The sequence below is a fragment of the Epargyreus clarus genome, unplaced genomic scaffold, assembly GCF_041222505.1.
Source record: "Epargyreus clarus isolate Ecla_fem2 unplaced genomic scaffold, WU_Ecla_fem_2.2 ptg000019l, whole genome shotgun sequence".
In the NCBI taxonomy this organism is placed as follows: domain Eukaryota; kingdom Metazoa; phylum Arthropoda; class Insecta; order Lepidoptera; family Hesperiidae; genus Epargyreus; species Epargyreus clarus.
In genome coordinates this window covers 3,677,124-3,700,745 of record NW_027332227.1, presented here as the reverse complement: position 1 = coordinate 3,700,745, position 23,622 = coordinate 3,677,124, and the positions used below count along the sequence as shown (strand labels likewise).

At 34.5% G+C, this 23,622-nt stretch overlaps 1 protein-coding gene across 3 annotated transcripts in view; it reads right to left on the bottom strand.

Moving 5' to 3' along the window:
- Positions 1–23,622, bottom strand: part of LOC140750121 (uncharacterized) — a 121,135-nt gene that overhangs the window by 39,101 nt on the left and 58,412 nt on the right. The window lies entirely within an intron of this gene.

Here is a 23,622-nt window from a genome sequence, read left to right as displayed (position 1 = left end):
CAAAAAAATACAATACGCTTCGCAGAACAGATCTAGTTTTTACGGCTCATTACTGTTCGGAAAATCAACAGAACTAAAACGTAACTCCGTAACAAGAATACACGAATTTATTCAGAGGTTATTGCTAGGCAATAACGGGTGTAGATTCATTATTTCCAGATTGTATAATTCAGTCTTACATTGCTTTATATTTACACGATCTATTAACTGTTTCATTATGACGGCACGTTTTCGGAACACAATTATCTACGTCACTATATTTTGATAATAATTTGCAAATAGCCGCTAAGTAGCGTCATTACTTGTGAAATATTCAAGCATCTATAAATTAGCGTCATAGCTTTATAATAATGTATATTGACCATTCATATATTTATTTCAAACTGGATACCGTAGCTACGGTATGGTTACATAGCTATGTAGGCAATTTCTTTCAGCAGCGTTTTCTTTCAGTGGCATAGTGGGGGTTCATGCCTTCTCTTATATGGAATGGGTTGAGCAAAAATGATTTGTCGGCGAAAAAACTGTTTACTTACTTAGAATTTTGTAGACATATATTTTTTTTCCTAAAATGTGACAGTTTCGACTCCGAGTTGTCCGGGATAAAGTTGAACACGGGACAGTCGGGCTCAAAGCGGAACATGTGGTCACTTCAATTATACCCTAAGGGTTGATCATTAACCCTTTAATTAACAGAATAAATATGCTCAAAGTATGTAATCAATCCTTAACTTATTTATTATTCTTTTTTTTGTACCTATATAAAAATGAAAATAATACAATCCACTCAATAAAGGCCTATAAAATACCACTTTGGTGAAGGTTGTCGCCGTCACAACACAAACAAGTACGGCACCCGAAACGTCTGCTTTCCATTTCATCTTGAATAGTCATTAGTCGCAAAGTCTTTTCATTTGGTAGGCAAAGCTGGCGCCAGAGAACTTAAGTTTCAATGTCTAACTTGTCGCAGGCTAAAAATAAATCTAGAAGTGGTATCACAGCCCTTAGATACAGGTCTATGAGTGGTATAAATCTGGGAATAGTTTTAAAATCTTCTCTTTGTGATGTTGTATTAATTGAAATACAATTGTCGTACTTGAAGTAGATCAAAGTGGACCTTGAGGACTAATTTAGATAGAAAATATTTTAGGGTCATCGTTCGTACTGGTTTATCAATTCTATAGTTGTTGCTATTGTTGTAAAACTATTATTCGTCGTCAGGCCATCGCACTACTCTTTACGACGGGTGAAACTTGGTACTAATATATTTTGGAAATAAAACATTTTATACCTATAGTTTTTATGTATTGGAAATATACAAACAATACATAAACTTTCCTCTATACAAGTAAATAAAATTGATTATTAAATAAATCTTATTGTGCCATGCCGTCGTGTGGTTTTTCACTTGAACTTGGGCAGTTTAATTTTTAGCTTCGCAAGTAGGTAGAAAAAATTTAACATTCATCAAGCAGGTACCTATGAGTCCATGAATCAAGGATTTTAGTTAGAATTGTAATACATTTTAGTCTACTAAAAAAGAAATATATATTTTAATTTCTATAATGTACAAAAACTTAAACAGCTGATGTTATAAGGAAAAATTGAACAAATATTCCTTTAAATGTATTTTCCAATTACATGGTGAATACTCGTATAACATGTGAATTGTATCCACACATTGAGGGATCTACCAAGCCAACCCTAAAAATGTATTCGTGTATCGTGTTACCTTGAAATGGAGATTTGTATTCAAGGGCGTGATTCTGAATACATATTCGGATGATGATACTCGATGTTACCGACAGGTCTATCAATATTTATGCGTCGTTGAGTACTTAGTGGCTATTGGCGAGCTTAATAAAATAATAATTTAAAATGAAGTGTTTGCTTGTTATTGGAAACTACGAGTCCATGTTTCATTTCGTGAAATTCTTATTTTAAGGACAATATAATAATATGATAATTATATTAGATGACATGAAATAAAAATGTTGAAGCAATAATTTTCCGAGCTTTGTTGAACGTCAATAGTCTACCACAGTTTTGCAACGTCTTTTGTATATGAAGCAGAAGCGGCGAAAGAATCTGACGACAGAAGACATCTGTTTTCTAAAAAAATATCATTCATACCTTAATGACTTACAATCATAGCGTAGTGGTTAAGAAACTCAGCCTCTGGATCGAGGAGTCTGAGCTTCAAATTCCAATACACTCACCGCTGATTTTTCAAAATTAAGTGCGTATTAGAAATAAATTATTCCTACCTTAAACGTCGAAAGAAAACATTATGAGGAAATCTGCTCACGCATATGTTGATCATGATGATGATGATGACTAACAACGAAGCAAACGGAGCTGGAACTTATTCAAACTATACATACTTATTGTCTACGTTACAGTTATTTTGTGATACGCTATTGTAGAGCGTTGGTCTAGCGACCTATTTAATTTTTTCTGAGATTCGGCTTTTTAAAATTCCTATTGACCTATGTAAACTCGTATGTTTCACTGTGCATACATTGGTTAATCTTATAAACTAACCTGAATTTCACACAAGCCTAGAGGAGTAGATTTCACGTTTAAGCTTTAAGATTATGCAAAAATATATAGGCAATATACAGGAAGCTCTATTAAGTGATGTTATTAATGTCGAAATTAGCAAACGTATATGCCGTTCACGTTATGGTAAGTAGCCATTGCAGCCCATGGACGTCTGCGTTCAAGCCCAGGTAAAATTGAAAGGTCGAATTTTACCTGACATCCGTTACAGACACTCCTGAGGAGTAAGTGTATCTTTTCTTACTACGCCCTTCAAACCAGACATCAGAAGTGCTCGGGGTCTATGCCATTGCTCCCAGACAAGCTGCAGACAGGTTAGCATGGGGGAGGCTCATTAGATCATCTACCTAGGCTTATCAGAACGGGCACGACCTTCAGAAATGAAGAAAAGGACGAAGAAGAAGAAATGGGTCTATGAGTGTGAACCATTAGAACACTAGAGCAATTTCCTAATTTAGCTGACTACGAAGCGGACGTTGACGTTTACAGTCAGTGGGTGTAAATGGGTATAATATGAATTAATGTAGTCTTGAGGGGTGACGAGGTAACTGAAGGCTCTATTTATAGACGAGCACTCTTGACACAGTTGTGGAGCGCCACTCGGCCGTATATCAACTCACTATTGTTTTTGGGTTCCGGAAGATTTTATTGTATTGTATTGCTGTATTGTCTACTCTTATTTTTGTATAGTTTTGTATCTTTTTAGATATAATAGTGGTATTCTTCGCAAAATTTTTGGTTGTTATGATATTTTTCAGGGAAATAATCTTTATGATTTAGCTATTTATGTTTTTAAAAGAATCTCGGTCATTTAAGTGTAGCTTAATGACCGTTAAAACATGAACAGTATTTAATATAGTTATATCCTATCAATATCCGAGAAGGAAGTTTAAGCATAAGCATAAGCTAAAGCATGTAAAAATAAGAATAAAATCGTTTTCGCGTATAAAGAAAATAAAGTTTCCTTGAAAGAAAAACTAACTTTTATACGTTGTAACGGATTGTTTTTGGATGATAAAAGTTTATACGTTCTATTTTATGTGAAGATAAACTGAAGATAGGAAGCAGAATTAAAGTTCCTTAGTCAAACAGGTTGTATTTATACAAGTTAAAACAAAAACTTTAACTTGAGATTGCAAACGTATTGTTTCCCGGGGATAGACGAAATGGGTTTTGTTGGAGTAATTTACACTGAGGACCTATGTTATTATTATCTACTGTTAGTAGTCGATTAAACTACTTTGATTAAAATACGTGAATACGCCACAAAATCTATTTTGATCCTATTTTATCGTCTTTTTTAGTTCCTATTACACTATGTATTCGTATTTTTAATGTTCATATTAAATTACATTATATTATCTTAGTAAAGTTTACTAACGTTTTTTATTCTTTAAAACATGTCTTTTACATGCGCTATTTGGAGTGGGAATTACTGAACTCTCACTAAATCAAAATAGTGACATTATTTTTAACTTTTAAAAGTAGGAAAGCACTGAAGAATGTTTAATCATATTATCAAATAGCCCAATAGGCATTCCATTTTTATGAACATCGATAAGGTTTACTACGCAAATACGATTGTAGAGTTATGGATATAATAATATACACAAAGAGTCGTAACAGTTTATAGCAAAGCCGATATGAGAAACTAGTAAAAATAAAGTTCATGTCACCGTTACAGTGGGCGGCGATAAACTTCTTTTTTATGTAATATACGAGTATGAGTAGCAAACGAGCATGCAGTCCACCTGATGATAAGTGGCTACTGCCGCTCAAGGATATGTAGTTTACCCTTCGATCAACAATTGATCGTAGAGTTTACCTCAGATAAGTTTAGATTCCTACCTGAGGTCGGCTACAGATGCTGCCCCTGAGGATTAAGCTGGAATGCCTCGTAACAGTATATCTCCCTTACCACACCCTTTACACTAGAATACAGCAGGGCTTAACACTGAACTTAACGTTTAAATTAAATTAAATGTTTTAAATCGCTTCAATCGAATTATTAAGAGGCTGCTATTTTATAAATCAGTCTGAAAGTTAACAAAGGCCTATTAAACTTTATTTCTTATCGAGACAATTACTTTTTAGCTGTTAATCTCCGATGATAAGACAAATGCCTAAGATCAATGCACGAACGCACGTGATTCAGCGTTATCGCGGAATTAATTATAGTTTATCGGCACAGCAAAGGTTGTAAATACTTAGATAACACATACATATTATAGGAAATGTGGTATTAATATACTACAGGCGGTTATTATATTACGAAGCTTTCCATAAAAGTGTGTTAATAACTCGTGGCTCATATTTAGATAAATTAGATACAACAAAGCGATAGAAATTAGAAGGTCATAAAAAATGATAAGTAGCGCTAATTACTTCACCCTATTAAAGCATTAAAAGAAAATATATAATACACTTGTAGTCTTAAATGACGGGTTGATTTCCAAAATGATATTTTATAGTCATTTTATTGGATTTCAATTCCCATTCTTAAGGCTGAGACCGCACTGCGATTAAACGCAGACTGAATAAAAAAAGCTGAAAACGCCAAAACGCATACGAACACGCACTGCGGTTTTCTTTTGGCTTAATTTTATTTCAGTCTCATCATAGATTTCAGGCGAACAGCACGTGTTGTGGGGTTAGAGACTGAATAAAAAACCAATGATATTTAAAACTATAGATATGTTACCTGCCCACAAAACAACACAAATAAGTGTTACACTAAACACACAAATACACGTTTTTCTTTTTGCTTACCCGAAAGTAACTCATTCATTCATACGTAAATATGTACGTAAATTTTGCTTCTCTATTACTACTTGTGGAAGGAATACGTTATCTCTATTTTGTCAGTTACGTAATTATAGCGGACCAAGCACGAAAAACAATCAAGATATAATGATTTCTCCTCATTTACTTGTGAAATGTGATTCCATGAATCTTGGGTATTTTTTTGCATAATTTGTACATTTAAGCATTGCCCAAGAAGGCATTTTGAGGCTTAGAAGACTAAAATAATGACGTTAAACGTATACAGTGACATACATACGTGTCAGTTACTACGCCGCCGCGAGAGCGGCTGGAGTCGATTCACTCCCATTGGTGTATTTTGTATATTTCATGTTTTACCCACTAGTAACATATCTTTAGTTTATATCAATGCCCCACCATACAATTACTATGGGAGACAAAAAACCGCGCTTTAAACAAGCCGCGGTCAAAATGTAACAATAAATCAGTCGACTGAAAAAGTCACTAGTGCGTGCACTTGTATAGAAAGCAATATGTTTTATATTTTAGCGGTTTCAGTCTTGCGGTTAAACGCGTGCGTTTAATCGCAGTGCGGTCTCAGCCTTAGGGTCTTTCTTGTCACGCGGGTTTGTCTGCGTGCGTGAATAAACTCGCTGCATAAATCTCTTCGCGTCTTCCGTGTAGGCACAGAAGCATCAATAAATCGATAGGATGCAAATGATACGCATGCGGCCCAAAACCGCACGCGGGCACAAACACGCGTGATAGGAGAAAAGTTCAAATGTCGCTTATTAAAGCAATAAAATGGTAGTCAATAACAGTCAAGGGTGTGTATAACAAAACATGCAAAACGTGTATCACTGAGGCGTCAACATATTATTATCGGATTGTATTACACGTTGATCCAGCGATCCAACATGGCGGTCGTGATGTGAAGTGGACGCTCATCTGGTTAATAATAACTTCCGGTCTTTTATAATGTAGGATGTCGTTTGATGTACAGTGGCATTTTGATGACGACTTTTTTTATATAATATAGGAGTAGCAGACGAGAATGCAGTCCACCTGATGGTAAGTGGCTACTGCCGCCCATGGACATCTGTAATCAATCCCAGACAGGATTAGATATTACTGTCTGAGGTCGGCCACAGATGCGCCGCTACCCGTGAGGACTAAGCTGGAACGCCTCGGAAAAGTCTGTCTCCCTTACCACACCCTTCAAACCGGAACACAGCAGCGCCTAACACTGCTGTTATTAGATAGAAATAGGTGTGGCGGTGGTGCCGCCGGAGTCGAACCACAATGGATTCTACCACCTTCAATTTACTTTTATTTATTTACTAGCTGTATCAGGCAGTTTCACCCTTTTTTGGGTTTCGTACCCAAAGGGTAACGGGTCAAAGGTCAAGGGTAAAGGTCACGGAACCCTATTTACTTCGTTTGTCTGCCATCTATTACAGGGCTCTATCTTTTGACTCATAATAGGTAGACCATTAAATTTTCACAATAAATGCTACGGAACCTTCTATGTGGTACTTCGATTTGCATTTGGCCTATTTTATTTATATAAAATTAACAGTACTTTCCTGCTGTTCATTTAATATATAATAAAATATGCATGATAAAGTAAACGCATAAAGTATACGTGCTCATATACAATAGAAAAATTATGTAAATGTTACGAATGACTTAAATTACTCAATTAATATACTCATGCGGGTTTATTGAGCGATGTAATTAGTTACCTACGCACTATGTTTTCAGGGTCCCTTGTATATTTAAACTAAAGTAAATGAGCAGTTTCAGTGTTGAGTTACTACTGTTGAAGTGTTTTTTGTCAGGCGATTGTTACATAGTTACTAAAATATAGATATTGGATGTCAGAAAAATAAGTCTATGACATGGAGAGCCTTTAATAATGTATTCAAATGTGATTGCAGGCAGAGAAGACTAGACTTGGTGTAATATTGTTTAGACGCATAAGAAGTTGCGACAGTAATTTTGAACATGATTGTAGATTTCGTCAATCTAAATGAGTTATACTTTAACTCTGTTGTGTTATACTTTAACGGCTTAAAGACAATCACTGTTTTTATATCGTATAATAACGTAAAGAGTCGTTTGAATATCTGCTTTGTAATGAACCACCATTGTCATCGCATTATGCGAAAATATTTTGGAAACTTTGCTTACTCACTGTCTACTTTTGGGCTTAAAATTATGATATTCACCTCTTTATTAGTAGTATATCGATGCGTAAGTGTAAAACAATAATTCACGTACGTAATATAAGTAACCAATAATGTTTATTAATTGGCCTCCATCGTGAAAGTTAGTACAATGCAGGTACAATAATTTAACTCGACTTAAACGGAAAACGTTGGTACCGTTCACAGACAACATTGCACAGTCATAAATTGTTTTGTACTATCGTGGTATAATGGTAAGGCAATATTTATGTGCTATTCTTGTTTATATAAAACCATTTCATTTTAAAAATGCGATATACTTGCACGAACACACACATAGACTCATATTGAGAAATAACACACACATACACACAGGTAAACTCACACACACATATACATATTTACATTATAAGTGGAAAAGATACCATCGAAAAACAAATCGACAGAAATTAACAAATAACACACACAAATATGCACACGCAGATAAATTAAGTACACTTACATTAAGTATCACATATAGCACATACACACTTATGTTAAGTAATGACACACACACGCACGAACATACACTACATTATACATACATGGAAAAATCAAAGCAAGATCGCAAATATAGTGCCATCTACGCTTATACGAGTACGGGAAATATTGCACTGGATGCATTCTTACATTTTACAGTGAAATAGAGGTAGAGGTTTGAGATTTATTCGTGCGCACCGCGGATTTTTGCGCCGAATAAGCCGGAATATTTCTCCCGGGATTAGAGAGGAACGGTATCTCGCGAATTGTCTCAGGGGCCTTTATTTTAACGTCCACCATCTAGACTTTAGACATTAATTGTACCTATAACCGACTGAGATATGTTTCAGAGAGTATCCCTGACTTTTTTTTTTATAATATAGGAGTAGCAGACGAGCATGCAGTCCAACTTATCGTAAGTGGCTAGTGCCCATGGACAATGGACATCTGTAATGAACCCCTAAATGTGGTCTAAGCTGAACTAAGTTGAAATGCCTCGGAAAATTACGTCTTCCTTACCACACCCTTCAACCCAGCATCGCTTAAAACTGCTGTTATGAGGCAGAAATAGGTGTGGCAGTGGAGCCGCCGGAGACACTTAAATACTTATACTATGGTGTTGGTTACACACGGGCATAGGCGACAGTAGTCACTTACCATCACGTCATTTCATGCTCGTTGGCTACATCGTTCTTAAAAAACATTAATTTATGTAATTGTACTGATCAAGTAATACGATTAAGTAATATTGATAGCGACATTTATTATTTCATGTCACGTGTGAGTAATAAATAATTAGAAAACATGTTAGTAATAAACTTGAGTGTGTTATTAGTAAAGACGATTAATATTGTAGGCTTTTTATGTTTTATTTGATAGGAACATGTCATTTTAAATATGCGTATACGAATTACAGTAACAAGCAGTTTTATTGGATAACAAAATTGGAGAACAAAAAGGTTCTGAGAAAGACGAGGTGTTTTATTAAAATAGTCACTACAAGGTTCAGAGAAATTGGATATTTTATCAAAACAATAAAAATAGAAGTATAACTCTTAATGGTAGTCGACAAAGAGAACGTAATCACTACGTTTTAGTAGTTGAATACGAATTGGAACCACTTTGTCTACCTAGTTTACACATTTATGTTCTGGTAAAGAAAATGCCCATACCTAATGTGGTAAGGCGGACTTATTTCGTCTTCAAAGCTTCCCATATTTGATATTTTTCAGATAAGTAAGTGTTGGTAGTTCATACACAGCGGTTACAATGGTAACTTCATATACATCACAATCGTACAACGTTTCTTTGCTTCAACGCAAAATCTCTACAATGTAACGTATGTAGCGTTGGCTTTAAGTTATTAAACAGCTTACTCGAGCAAATCCTATTTAGCACGTTGACTAAATACTTAGTGATGTTATTAAGCATCGTATAAGCTGCTCATTACGATGCTCAAGCCGGACAAATGCAGGGTCTCGGCCGCTCACAAGGCCACTGCGGCAGGGGACATGATTTGTAGTGTATCGTTTACAGCGTCTGTCTGAATGGTTTGGTTTGTCTGAATGGTTTGGTTTGAATCAATGTGGATATTTAGCCGCTCCCAGCACGTGTTATGCAGTTTCCTATTTTTTAAGAATATAGGCATAGTAAAGGAGCATAAAGTCCATCCGATGGTAGCCACTGCCGCCCATGCAGTAAGAGTTGTAATGTATCGACTCGTATACTCTTACCAAACATTACATCATAATAAAGTAGTGCTTAACACTGCTGTTGCAAAGCAAAAACAGGAATGTCGGTGGTTTCTCAGAAGTCAAATCACAATTTTTGATGTGAAACATCTATAGCCGCACGTAAAACCGATTTCTGGCGTAGCGACGCATGCCGATGGTATATATGGTATATATATACAGTCTATATGCAGTAGTGTGTACGGTGTGGCGACGCGTCGCCATGCGCAATCGAATTCAATAAATAGTCATCGTTATCTGGAAAAAAATCGTAATATTTTATTTTATCATTATGACATATTTAGTTCCTATCACAATATGTTCTTTTCTGCATATTACTTTTACAAAATAATGTCGATGTTTCACATCTGCCAGGCGTCCCGTGACGGCTCACATTTTTTTATAGATATTTAACTTTCGTTCATACCAAACAGGCAATCAAACGCTTTGCTTAGTGGCGGGCTGATTTGTAACATGTAATAGTTTTAATATTACATTAATACTACTAATAATTCTACCAAGTACATACGTAATAATATAAATTATCAATACATCAAACGTGTCTTAATAAAGCAGGTACACCTCTGAAATTGCATAATGTCTTATTCAAGGCATTGCTAAATTAAATCATTAATATTAAAAAGTCAACCGTAACCCTAGAAACGAAATCCTTTCATTGTATTCTTATTTCTGCTTTAGAAAAAAAAGAAAGAAATGTTATCACAAAATAAATATCGAGCGCTGAGGAAAATGAGTAGGAAATGCCCGGGGCTTTTCGGTCCGTTTTCGTATTGTGCTTTCAATGTTCTGAAAATACTTGTTTGGGATCAGTGCCTTCTTGCAGAGTTTATGATTCTTTGAGTGCTGTTACTGTAATGCGTGCTGCTTGACCTACATGCGGATAAAAGATTCTTTTACGACAAAGCGAAATGGCTGGAGTAAATACAAGTTGATGGCTTTTATTTCTGTTAGTGAGGACGGTTGCGTGCTGTTGCTATATAGAAAGTGTGCTATTCGATTTCCTGATAAGCAAAATATTATTGACGGATAAAGATGTTTACCATTTATTATATCTTTTTATTGGCGTTGGCAGTGATAGCCTATTGGTTAAGAAACTCAGCCTCTCGATCGAGGAGTCTGAGGTTCAAATCCCAGGCACGCACCTGATTTTTCAAAGTTATGTGCGTATTAGAAATTAATTATCACTTGCTAAACTGTGAAGGAAAACATCGTGAGGAAACCTGCATATCAGAGAGATTTATAAAAAAAAAAAACTCAAAGGTATGTGAAGTCTACCAATACGCATTTGTCCAGCGCGGTGGATTATTTCCTAATTCTTCTCATTATGAGAAAAGACCCGTGCCCAGCAGTGGGACATTAATGGGTTGATGATGATATATCTTTATATTTACATTTGGACATATGTCATTAAGCTCAGGTATGATTAGAGTCATATCTGAGATCGGCCACAGATGCGTTATAAGTATAGTTACGCCTAAAGAACTAAAATGGACCACTTCTTACATGTATGATTCATTACTACAGTTTCAAATATTTGTTCCATATAGAGCACATATATTTTTTTTTATTAATGCACGTTTTTTTTAAATAAATCAGTTGCTTTTTACATTCATTAATATAGCGAAGAACCCATAAAGATCTACAACATAGCTATTCCAACGGCGAAGCTTGACAAGTGACTAATAACAGAAAGTTTAGTCAATCCGGTAAATTTAATTCAGGGTCAGGCCTGCCGTGATAAGATCTTATTACAGCCAGCTACTGCCTTATAAATCACGAAGCTTTGGGCTTACTAATGGAACGTAAAAAATAAATTCACGCCTGGATTTGTCCCACGAATAAAAGTCTTGTTTGTGTGGGTAGAGTTCTTGGACGGTGAATCGCGACGACATTTTATGTTTGCCAAATATCACTACTTATATAATAAGATTTTTTTTCACATAGGAGTATCAAACGATCAAGCAGTTCATCTAATACGTAGCCATTATCGCCACCTGGACATCTGTAATCAATCCCAGATAAGATTAGATCCCTGCCTGAGGTCGACCAAGTGCTATGCTACCCCTAAAGAATAAGTTGTAACGCCTTAGATACGCATATCATCCATACCACACAAGGTATAATGCGGATATGAAGCTTGTCGCATAAAAATGACAATACAAATAAGAGACAATATTAATAAGACACGTGAAACAAACACGTTTATATTTATATTACGACCGTCGCGTTCGAGTTCATCTCGAAGATAGCCTTGATCTTCGAAACGTGTAACCTCAGATACAAATATGTATGCATTAGAAATCGACTCGATCGGTGACTCACCGCGATCTCACCTAATCGAATTAGTTTCCAGTAGTTAAACCTTAGACGTTTTTCGTGTAGCAGAAATATCGTGCCGATTTATGAAGTTGTGGCGTGCAAAAGAAACAGTTTAAATGGTGTTCCTTTTGAAATTAACGGTTTTGCGTGGGTTGTGACTTTAAACAGGCGAAGGTCGGGACTGTGGTAGCGATGTTTATGTTTAACCCCTTGGGGGTGTAAAGCAAACTTTAAAATACCTTAAAATTTTTATTCTCTACGTAATAACAATTGCAAAGTGAACTATTTCATAGCAATATTTATATTCAACTTTCAATACCAAATGTAGTTAAGTAGTGGTGTCCTTCAGTTAATAATTAAAGTTTAATAACTTTAATTACGCTACGTACTACAAGCTGATATTTCAGTTATATTTCAGAGAACAATGGAATATTCTGATATGTGAATAATTATGTAATTTGATGCTGCAGTTATGGTCTAATATTACTTTGGCATATTACATATTCCAATATTTTGTGATAAGCCAGTGTTTGGACGCGATATCACCTGAAACAAAGCAATGACGTGGCGAGCTACTTTGCAATATTGTTAGACATATTTATTTACCATCAGTTTGAATTTTTTAACTCATACGTGTCCTTACAACCTTTTGTCCGAGTATCTTTATGTATGCGTGTACGCTGTACGATTAGGTTTGTTCTTTTAATTAATCTTATAACCTCTGCGACAAAATTTATATCCTTACTAATATTATACTTCCGAAAGTATCTCTGTTTGTCTGTCTGGTTGTCTCTTCTTCACGCCTAAACCACTGAGCGATTTAATGAAATTTTGTACAGAGATAGTCTGAGACCCGAGAACGAACATATAATAGTTTTTATCCCTGAGATCCCAGGGGAACTAGGAATGGCGACCTAAGATCTATTAATCGGAGAATTGATCTTTTGGACCAAAAAAAACGATTATTTTAATCGATATTAGTATGGATTGAATCGTAAACTATGCATTTGGTCAAGTGATGATCTTTAGCAAAGTTGTTGTCTATGCGCCCACGAAGGTTCCAGAGTTGGTACGACAAACTCTGGAACCTTCGAACCCCGACTGTCGTTCCAATGAAGGTAAGAATTTGCAGTTTTATGTATATAAGTATGTCATATTATTTTCTATAAACGCGGGCGAAGCCGCGGGCAAAAACTAGTAATCTATAAATCGCGTAGAAATTTAATAAAACTATATCACAATTATAATGTTAATAAAGAATAATGGCATGAGCTGATGTATTAAAATAAATTTTTAGTGCAGAGAAAATGCACATGAAGCTAAAAATGAGATAAAACTACGTAATTGTTCGCCATTAATTTAGGAATGATGTTAATGTCCCGTTTAACATATAGGCCACGGATCATGTTTTTGCTGCTTTTTAATATTTTTAGTTTCATGACTTGTTTCATCACATATTAGAAAGAGATAGGCGATATATGAATAACGGAGTGATATTGAGGCAGACGGATAACAGTACCCTTACCATGAGATTTTACGTTTTGACAAATATGACTGTTTTGGTATTTGTTTACGTATTTGCTCATACTAATTCCAACCAGCGCCCCTAGCGGATTGTGACAGAACTTGGAATTTGTATGGGCCAATACGTAAACAAATACCAAAACAGTCATATTTGTCGAAACGTAAAAACTCATGGTAAGGGTACGGTAGTTCATAGTAGGTATGTTCAGAAATAAGGTTGCTTTTACAGACAACATAAAGGTTTACCACTATAGTATTTTTTCTTATATTCTAGCTGCCGATGCAAAAAGAGGGGTTTTATAAGTTGAATGTGTGTATCATAGCTCTTAAACGGATGATGCGACTTTGATTTTGATTTTGTTTCTTTTTTCTTGATCGATTGTTATTAGTTATGGTGAAAGAAAGTTACAGCTGTTTAGCGATCATTAGATCTTTTGTATATAACATTTCTTAAGCTAATAATAGTTTCTCAGTATATAGTGAGACAAATGGCCCGACACATGTTTAACGATGAAAATGAAGAAACGCACAACGATGCAAGTCGCATAGAAGTCGCCATTTTCCAGGTCACATTAATATTCTGGCTTAGATCCAGATCATCTGTGTTTATTTATACATCTAGCGTATCCCTTTGAGCCATTGCGTTGAACAACCACTCATACTTATTATGATATTCATGGAAGTAATTTCGCCTATTAGATTGGTTTTTAACGGTTGATAATGCCGTATTTTTATCTCACGTATGTTGACATAAGTACGCGCATACGGCTTCGATGGGATGTATAACTGTAATCAGTTACCTTATTACTATACTTCTGTCTACTTCTGTCAAAATGGGCACATATATTCTATCAGAGTGAGAAAGATTCAGGACGCATTGTACCACTTAGGTCTAGTACACATTAGTCTTCATAGAAACATAAGATCTTTCTTGTCCAAAACTAATTTCTAATAGGCATAAATATCGAAATATCAGATATTGAACCCCCGACCCCGAGTGTGAAAGGCCAAGATTCAAACCTATTTATCGCTGCTTATGATTAAAAAGGAATCATCAACTAATGGATGCATAAAACATAAAAGATAATTTTATGAAAAACTGCTTTCATTTTCAGTGCCGTGCCACAACGCCATAACTGGTGCTTACGGTAAAATTCATTAACCGTTACTGTAATGGCCTAAGACCAGACTCGAGGCTACTTTGCAATCGTACAGATATTTCCTATTATGTAATTGAACACAACGGTGTAGTTCGCAAAATAGACTACATGATTTTGAAACCTAATGTCCAATATGCACTCACATTTTTGAAAATATGCGTCTTTTGAAATAATTTATTTGCTTTCCTAGTTTAAAAATTAAACACTTGCCGCTATATTGGTCTTTAGTTGCCTGAAATAAAGGAATTTTATAAATTTTATTTTATATCAACTAATATATTTTTTTATTCTTTTATTTTTTTGTAACTCTGGATATTTTCCTCAAAATTACGAATTTTAAATCTAGTTGTTTCTTAGAGGCCGCGTAAAAAGAGTTAAACGGAAGGTAAAAAAACTAAAGTGGTATATCAAAGATAGCTTATTTTACCATTAATTTTTCTAGAGCAATTTCCTTCCGTATAGCAATATAGCGATCGTTGCGTGTCAATGTGGTTTAGTCGCTTTCACAATGCGATACTTTCGACACCATAAAAATTGTCTCGATAACATCGAATGTAGAATATAATATAGAATATAGAATACATAGTCACTACTTTTGGGCACGGGCCGCCTTTTTTAAAATATCCTAGGTAGGTAGATTTCCGCAAAATGTCTTCCTTCAACGTCTAAGCAAGTATTAATTTCTAATACGCCCAAAATTTTGAAAATCCTGAGGTGTGTGCCAGGGATTCGAACCTAGCACCCTTCGATTTCTTAATCGGCCTAACTAAGATATTACTGCTTTCCATTGCCATTATTACCTTTAATCTCCATACGTTATACAGTCGCTTTAATAATGAACATGTGTATTCTAATTCAAAGGCTAACTTCGGTTCCAACCCCTATTACAAAGTCCTTCAACTTCATGAAGGAAATAATCGGAAACCACCTATTGAGCTTCAGTTCTCGCCGAAGTTACCCTACTTGAAGGCGGATAGAACTTCGCGTACTAAATCACTTATTTAAATTATAGCTCACGGGAACGCAAATGGGGCGTTCCTCGATAACAATCATTTATATCCCTTATTAACGGTGTTGCTAGCTTCGTCGTTAATTCCCCGACGAGAGGTCAACCTCTCGATCTGTAGATTCGACGCAAAAACGAAATAAGATTTCGACTTACGGCAAAAAGTCTTAGGTATTCGAGTTCGACGAACTTGCTGCGATCTCGGTGTCTGATCTGGTTTGATGTAATTTTTTACATCACGTGGTACACTCAGAAGGCAACATCGCGTGTGTCCGTATGATAAATATTGAGTGCAGATGGCACTTTGTTGCGCAGATTTATTTAATGCGTATTCTGTTTTATACCTAATTCGGGTGATTTTATTATGAACATAAATCGCAGTAACGGTATATGTATTTGACAGTGAAGTAATATCTGACCGATTTTATTGGGGCGACGTGCGTGGTGCTTCAGAATTATTTAGTATATTATTTTAGTTATTTAAGAAGAACGAAATGAATTGGAAGTATTTATGTACCTGCATACAAGTAAAGTGCGAGTTACTTATAGATTTTTTTAAATTTTAGTGTACTTTGTTTATTGAAAGGTATATAGTTATTCTTACTGTTACGAATAGATAAAAATATGCTAACCTGATTTTGTAAATATTGTCAAAGACAAGTACCTTGATCTGATAAAATGTCTACATGAAATTAGGTTGCAGTATTCTACAAAAATTTACGTCGACAAAGCAGAATGTACGAAACGAATAATGGCCGTCAATTCGACAGCGTCGAATAAACTTACCAAAAATTCACCTCTTATATCAAATCGATTTAGTCAGGTAGGTAGTTGACCCAGAAATCTGGATCTACATTTAAACTACGTTTCTCATGATCTTTCCCGCGAAAGCATATTTCGGCCGCACTAGTTTTTGTGCAAATATTTACATTGTATACGCTTTATGCGATCACGTGATTGTTTTCCCATTACCGTATCAATAACCATGTGTGCCGTTATCTGAACTCTGATTAGCGGGCGTGGTTTAATAGTGCTGTTTCATAGACACACTCATTTGGGTTTCTAGTACGTTAGACCATGAAGTCATTCACCGTTTGGTAGGTAAAACCGTTTTTTGTTCCTGTATAAAACCGTATAAAGGGGGTGATATAAACTAGTATGTACTAAATCATTTCAAATCAGATAAGCATATGTGTAGCTTTGTACGTTCGTAAGAAGTTAAACTTCTTTGTCACGTTTTTTTTGCAATTAATATTTTTTCAATTGTGCATACGACCAATAGACATACCTAGTCCAAATAAATATACACTTCTATTGTAAGAAAGTTTTCGGTCCATTATATAAAAGTTAAATAGTATTCCACTACTACGACCTCTTGAAAACAAATCAGAAATATTCGCATTTAATTTTTAAACTAGATGGCGCTGTTTACGACCAATACAAGTATATTATGTGATACATTCTTACGCGCAATTTCCTTCACAAAAATACACTCTGAAATGCGTAAAAGAATTATAATTTCAAAAACATAATAAAAGAAATTACAATATGAATAACACTAACATATTTTAACATTATAGTTTAGTGGTTTCCACACTACTTTAAATGAAGCTTGGAATGGTATGTAGGTGGTGAGCGTGCGTTGGGAAATAAACGTAGGTATAAAATATGTTCGGCTTTTAAAAGCTCTCCCGATAAACAACCAATGGTTCAAAGAAATACGAAAGTAGTAATAACTTTAGAATAGTACTTACGATAACTATGGGAACTATTTCTAAGTACTAAAGTAAGTTCTATATTGATTACAGGTTTATAGTGTAAAACTGAGTTTATCTTTATTTTTATCGTAATTGGACTCTGTAGGAATGATCGCCACCTCAATTTCTACCTATACCCATAATGGGAGTGTTAAGCACTGCTGTGTTATGATTTACAAGATGTGTTGAAAGATATACGAATCACTCTTTAGTCCCCAGGGGTAGCAACGCATCTTTGGGAGATCTCAGGTAGAAGTCTATATCTATCTTGGGTTGATTATAGATGTCCATAGCAGCACTGCCTTTGCTATTAGGTGGATTAAACGTTTGTTTCCTACTTTTGTAAAATAAAGTTTAGTAGGTAAAAGGTACTCAGGTAAAATTATGGAAACTACCTATTTCTAAGCACTAAGGAAGCTCTAAATCGATTAGGTTTAAAGTTCAGCTCTGTTCACCCTGGCTTCATAAGTTCAACTTTTTGAGCTTATGCAATAGCCGACCATTTGGCATTCTCTTAGCTTTCTATTGTGACATGTCTGTTTTATTAACTGTGAAAATACTTCATTATTGAGTTTGTGTTATACAATAGTCTCGGGCAAAATTTAACAAAAGGTTTTCGCTCTCAAAATGAGTAATAGAGCAAAGTATAAATTATATATCACAAATATTTCTATTGTACTAAATAACTCTGCGACTGCCCGTAGACACAATTATAAATTTTGAAACGCTTGTAAAATAATAAATGGAAATAATTTTCATCAAATGTAAAGGAGTATGCCCATTCTTGGTACTGATTTTTCTCATGCGTCAAAATGAAAGTAATATTAAAATTAATTTTTGATTTTTTTACATAATTTGTCGATCAGAATAGTTTCTTTGAACAGGGGATTCCATTTAAGATAAAATAAGACGAAATGTTGATAGTTGTTCTCAAAAATTAAAATGGCGGAATTTTATACTCGGAATTAAATAAGATCTATTAGTGTTTTGATTAATGATTTTTCTCAGGCATCAAAATGAAAGTAATATTAAAAAAAATTTTTGATTTTTTTACATAGTTTGTCGATCAGAATAGTTTCTTTGAACAAGGGGATGCCATTTAAGAAAAAATAAGATGAAATGTTGATTGTTGTTCTTAAAAATTAAAATGGCGGTATTTTATACTCGGAATTCATTATTTTAGGTTTTTAGGATTATTTTAGGTTTTTTTTACCGACTACCTTTAAAAGTAAATGGAATATGTTAGTCGAACTACATTATAGATACCTACTATCAGTTAAAACCGACCATCAATCTATCGTCGGATAATTTCGATTTTGAGGTTATGTGACATTTCGGTAAATAACTTCAGAGCCCGGGTGCTGATCTAAAAAATAATTATTGGTGGTAGTATTTGGTTAATTATACATCGTCCACAACAAGTTTCAATTTGATGCAACTCTGGACGGCGGTCCATACTTTCATGGGCATTGTCCTTTATACAATATACAGGCTCCAAAATTTACAAGTGCAACTAATTTGTGTACCAATGACCGACCACGAATAGTAAAAGCTGATTAATAAAATTAATACCTCGGTTTCACACATCATAACGCGATATAATAGAGTCGAGCGGTTTAATTAAATTCATATAGCTGTTAGTGAAGATCATGTGTCTCCTAAATATTTAAACTTCGATCCAAAATTCGAATATATAATATAAATCCTTAATAAGTATGCCAAATTTCGAGTTAATCCGACGTTTTGAAGGGGGTTAAAATCATGTTCAAAGATTCCGTTACATACTAACATACCAACATACATACGTCTCAAGCTAATAAAAGCGTATTAAAAAAGTAATATTAGTAGAGCTCGACAATAGACGCCAAAAACAGTTGACTGTTTTGTTTTGTCCTTTTTTGGCTAAAAACAACGTGGTTATTCATTTGAAACAAATCAACTCGATCAGGAAGGGAGCTATTCATGTGACCTCCAAACAGATTATTGAGCCTAAGGTAAATTAAGTTTGTAACACCGCTAATTGTCGGAAACACTTGGATTACGATGGTTATAAATAGGTTACTTTCAAGATTAATGTGCATTGAGCACAGAAAGTTATTTCAAATACGGTCTTAGACATTTTTTTGTATTAGTAAATATATAAATGAAATGAGATGAAATAACTTTATTTGCTGCAACGTGGTTACAATTTGATATTGGTTACAATTCATAATGATCAGAATCCCATATTTGCTATATTGTGACCTACAAATTGAATCAATTAAAATTAATTAAATATAGAAGTATCTTAAGATACATTAAAATAGACAATCGAATAGAAATTAAAGTAAATAGTGATAGAGTTTCTATATTAAGTATGGATGTATAGATAGAGTTTCTGCGCGACTTTAATCAGTAATGTAGAGTTCTACACAACGCATTGTTTCTGGACCACGGCTGTAAATTGTTGCATTGTGATACGGCTTTTTGCTACTAAACGATTCATTTACGGCCTGCTTGGTACAAAAATAGGTCTATTTTTAAAATCGTTTCGTGCTCTACATTTTTGAAGTTACTCTAGGTCGTTCTGAATCACGGATTACCTTATGGTTTGTTGTTCGTATATATAAATTTTATTGAAAACAAATCGAGGAAAAGCAGCATGGATGTCTAAGAATACCTTTATTGATATATTTATCTCTTTTTGTTAGATTACTAGCTTTTATGTAACTTGTGTTGTTAGTTCGTATGTATGTAAGAGTCAAATCTTGCAACTCATTTTTAAAAAGTTAATTCCAACCGATTTTTTTTCATATACGTTTGGTTTAGATGACAATGCATCATTAGTGTAGTGACATCATTCTTAACCCAATATAGCGGACCCCCAAGAAGGCGGCTTAGTTATTTTTTATGCATCTTCATGATATGGGTATCCAATGATTTTCGTTTTGAATTTCAAATGGCCATTATACACACATTAATATGTCGGGCTTAGGCCTCTCTGTACAATTGAGACAGCTCTGAATACAGATTGTAGAGTTCCCAATTAGTCCATTCAAAAAGCATTACCATCAATGATTTTTATAATAAGATTTAACCACTATTAACAATCTAATATTAACAAACGAGGTGAAACATTAAATACCCTCCTAAACCCGGAAGCGTGATATTCAGCCACTAGCGGTCACCTATCCATTCCCGACCGCGCTCGACATTGCTTAACTTTGTAGATCGGTCACGATCTAAAAAGGCCACGGGGCTAAGCGCTTCGGTATTTAATTATCTTGTAATTATTATCGGTATTTCAGAAAATACCGATAATAGTCGAAAATTGGTCGTACCAACTTAGAAACCTTCGTGGGCTCATGCACAACAATTTTGCTATAGATCATCATATGATCAAATGGTTAGTTTACGATTCCATATCCTTTATAAATACAGACAAACATTTTTATATATAGATGTGTTTATGAATGTATAAAGATTCCTCTATTAATTCTATAGTTAATAGGTTAATGTACGTAACACATATGTTCTGAAATAGGTCACCTGAATGCCGAAGCATATTGATTACAATATTTCAATTGTATACAGTATACAGTATAGAAGGTGGTAGAACCCTTTATGGTTCGACTCCGGCGGCACCACCTCCACACCTATTTATACCTAATAACAGCAGTGTTAAGAGTTGTCGTGTTCTGGTTTGAAGGGTGTGGTAAGGGAGACACACTTTCCCGAGGCGTTTCAGCTTAGTCCTCAGAGGTAGCAGCCTTAGACCTCAGGTAGGAATCTAATCCTGCCTGGGATTGATTACAGATGTCCATGGGCGGCAGTAGCCACTTGCCATCAGGTGGACGGCATGCTCGTCTGCTACTCCTATATTAAAAAAAAAACAGTTATTATTACGTGAATAATGATTTCTATTTATAACACAATGATTCTACGGAGATTTTCTGTATAATGACATTAAATTAGTTTATGAGCCGTGAGAACTGGGTTTCTTGCAAGAAAGCGGTATGATAGCAGTCGTTATGCAGTCTACTTTGCAATCTGTTACTGTTACTTATTACTTCAAATTTGACTGTCTTGCTTTCAACATTTGAGATTGTAAAGTAATTAGAACCAATATTCGTATTGTATTTAGATGGTTAAATTCCATTTGATGGTTTGATTTAAAAGTATTTCTTGTGTGTTAGTTGGTTTTATTAGTTTATGTATTTAGTTGGTCTGCCTTTTAAATTTCAATGTTATCTAATGTTGTAGTTCATGTTCCCAGGGCCTTTTATTGCAGGATGCTATATCTCATTTTTCTAGTTAGTCAAAGCGTATGCGATACTATGATTTTAGCTTACTGAAGAACTTTATACTTTTCTATCTATTAGCAGAATAATCCTTTAAGGGTATTAACATAATCCTTGCTATTAGAGAAATTATTTCAAAGATTCCTTCCTTCTCCCCCATTTCTAATTACGTAATCCTATAAGAATTAAAAATAATTTCTTTTGTGTATTCGAGGAAACCTTTTTCTTATAAAGTATATAATGTTTTAAGCATACTTTAAATTCCGCTTAAATTGTATGATCACTTCAAAATGATGAAGACAAATGATTGTTTTATCCAATCATGATCAAACAGTGTTATCTGGACAGTGTAAATGAGTAAATTTGCCCTCGTCAGTGTCAACAGTTCACAGAAAGTTTGCCGGCTATGACGGCGAGAGGAATGTATAACGAGGCTTTTCACAAATAGCCTTGATGGCTTTGAAGAAATCTGCGTCGATAGGCATTTTTGGTCTTGTTTTGGTTTTTTAGTTAGTATCGCTGGGTAAGCTAAAGAAAGCTGTTGTAACCTTAAGGCTTTCTTAATCTTTCTTACTATTCCAAAATTGGTTTTGGAAGAAAATGTCTAGTTTATTTTGAATACGCTTACTATGTTGTCTTTAATTATAACAAAAATTCATATCATATTCATTAATTATAATAGCAAATTTTGAATGAATTAAGAACACAAATCTAAATTCAACATTTAGATATCTGTCTGGTCGGGGATCGAACCCAGAACTCGCTGTGTGTCAGATCGATATCCGGACCGCTTTACCCAACGGGTCGTCATTGTAATCTGTCGGCTCTATCTCTTGACATTCGGGCATCATAATGTTTTAGGATCACGACAGTATTCTTATACTTAATTTTATAGGTTTGTATAGTAATAAGTTATAATAGAGCTAGGAACATCGATATACTACTAATAAAGACGGCTAGGAAATATTTAAGTCACTGTATTTCTTTTTTCTCATTTAAAATAGCCGAAATAAGTAATTATCGTGATTTTTATCGAAAACTAAATTAAGAGCAAACAAAAAAAAAACAATAACCAAAACCCACAGTGTGTTTTATTTCCGTTGGGATTGATGAATGTTGTTTATTAAAAATATTACAAGAGTTATCCCCAGTTCTTCGAAGGCTCATCGTTGGTTCAGGTAAGTTTTTGTCGTTGGAATCCAAACGTCACCTAATCAAATATCCCAAGCTGAGTCAATATATGTTTGAAACAGGTGGAACAAAAAATAATTGAAATATTTTTATTTATAACAAGTGAAAATATTTATATTATTTTTATTTAGAGTATTACAGTAACAGTAACATTTATATTTAGAGCAGGTGGGCGTTCTAAATATACCTACTCTATATATAAATATTATATGCAGTATACTCCGAAATTTTGTTAAAAGTGAACTCTACGTAGAGATAAGTAGATGTTTTACGTATTTGTTATCGCATAATTTAATAATCTAAATCTAAAACAATTAGATAGAGTCATTCCGGTTTGCGTATATTTGTTGTAAACATTTTTTACAAAGGACGCGAATATTTTGTGGAGTAGTAGAATTCATTATTGTATAATGACCGATATGCATAACGAAAATAACTATTATGGGAGTAGAAAGGTGTTAAAAATAAAAAAAAAACTGAGTAGCTTTTAACTGTATAGCTTTCTCATCAGCGTTTGTCAACTGACATCTTTAAAAATAATTATTAAAACATCTTCATATCTTAAAAACAGCGGTATTGAGATCAACAGGACTATCGAACC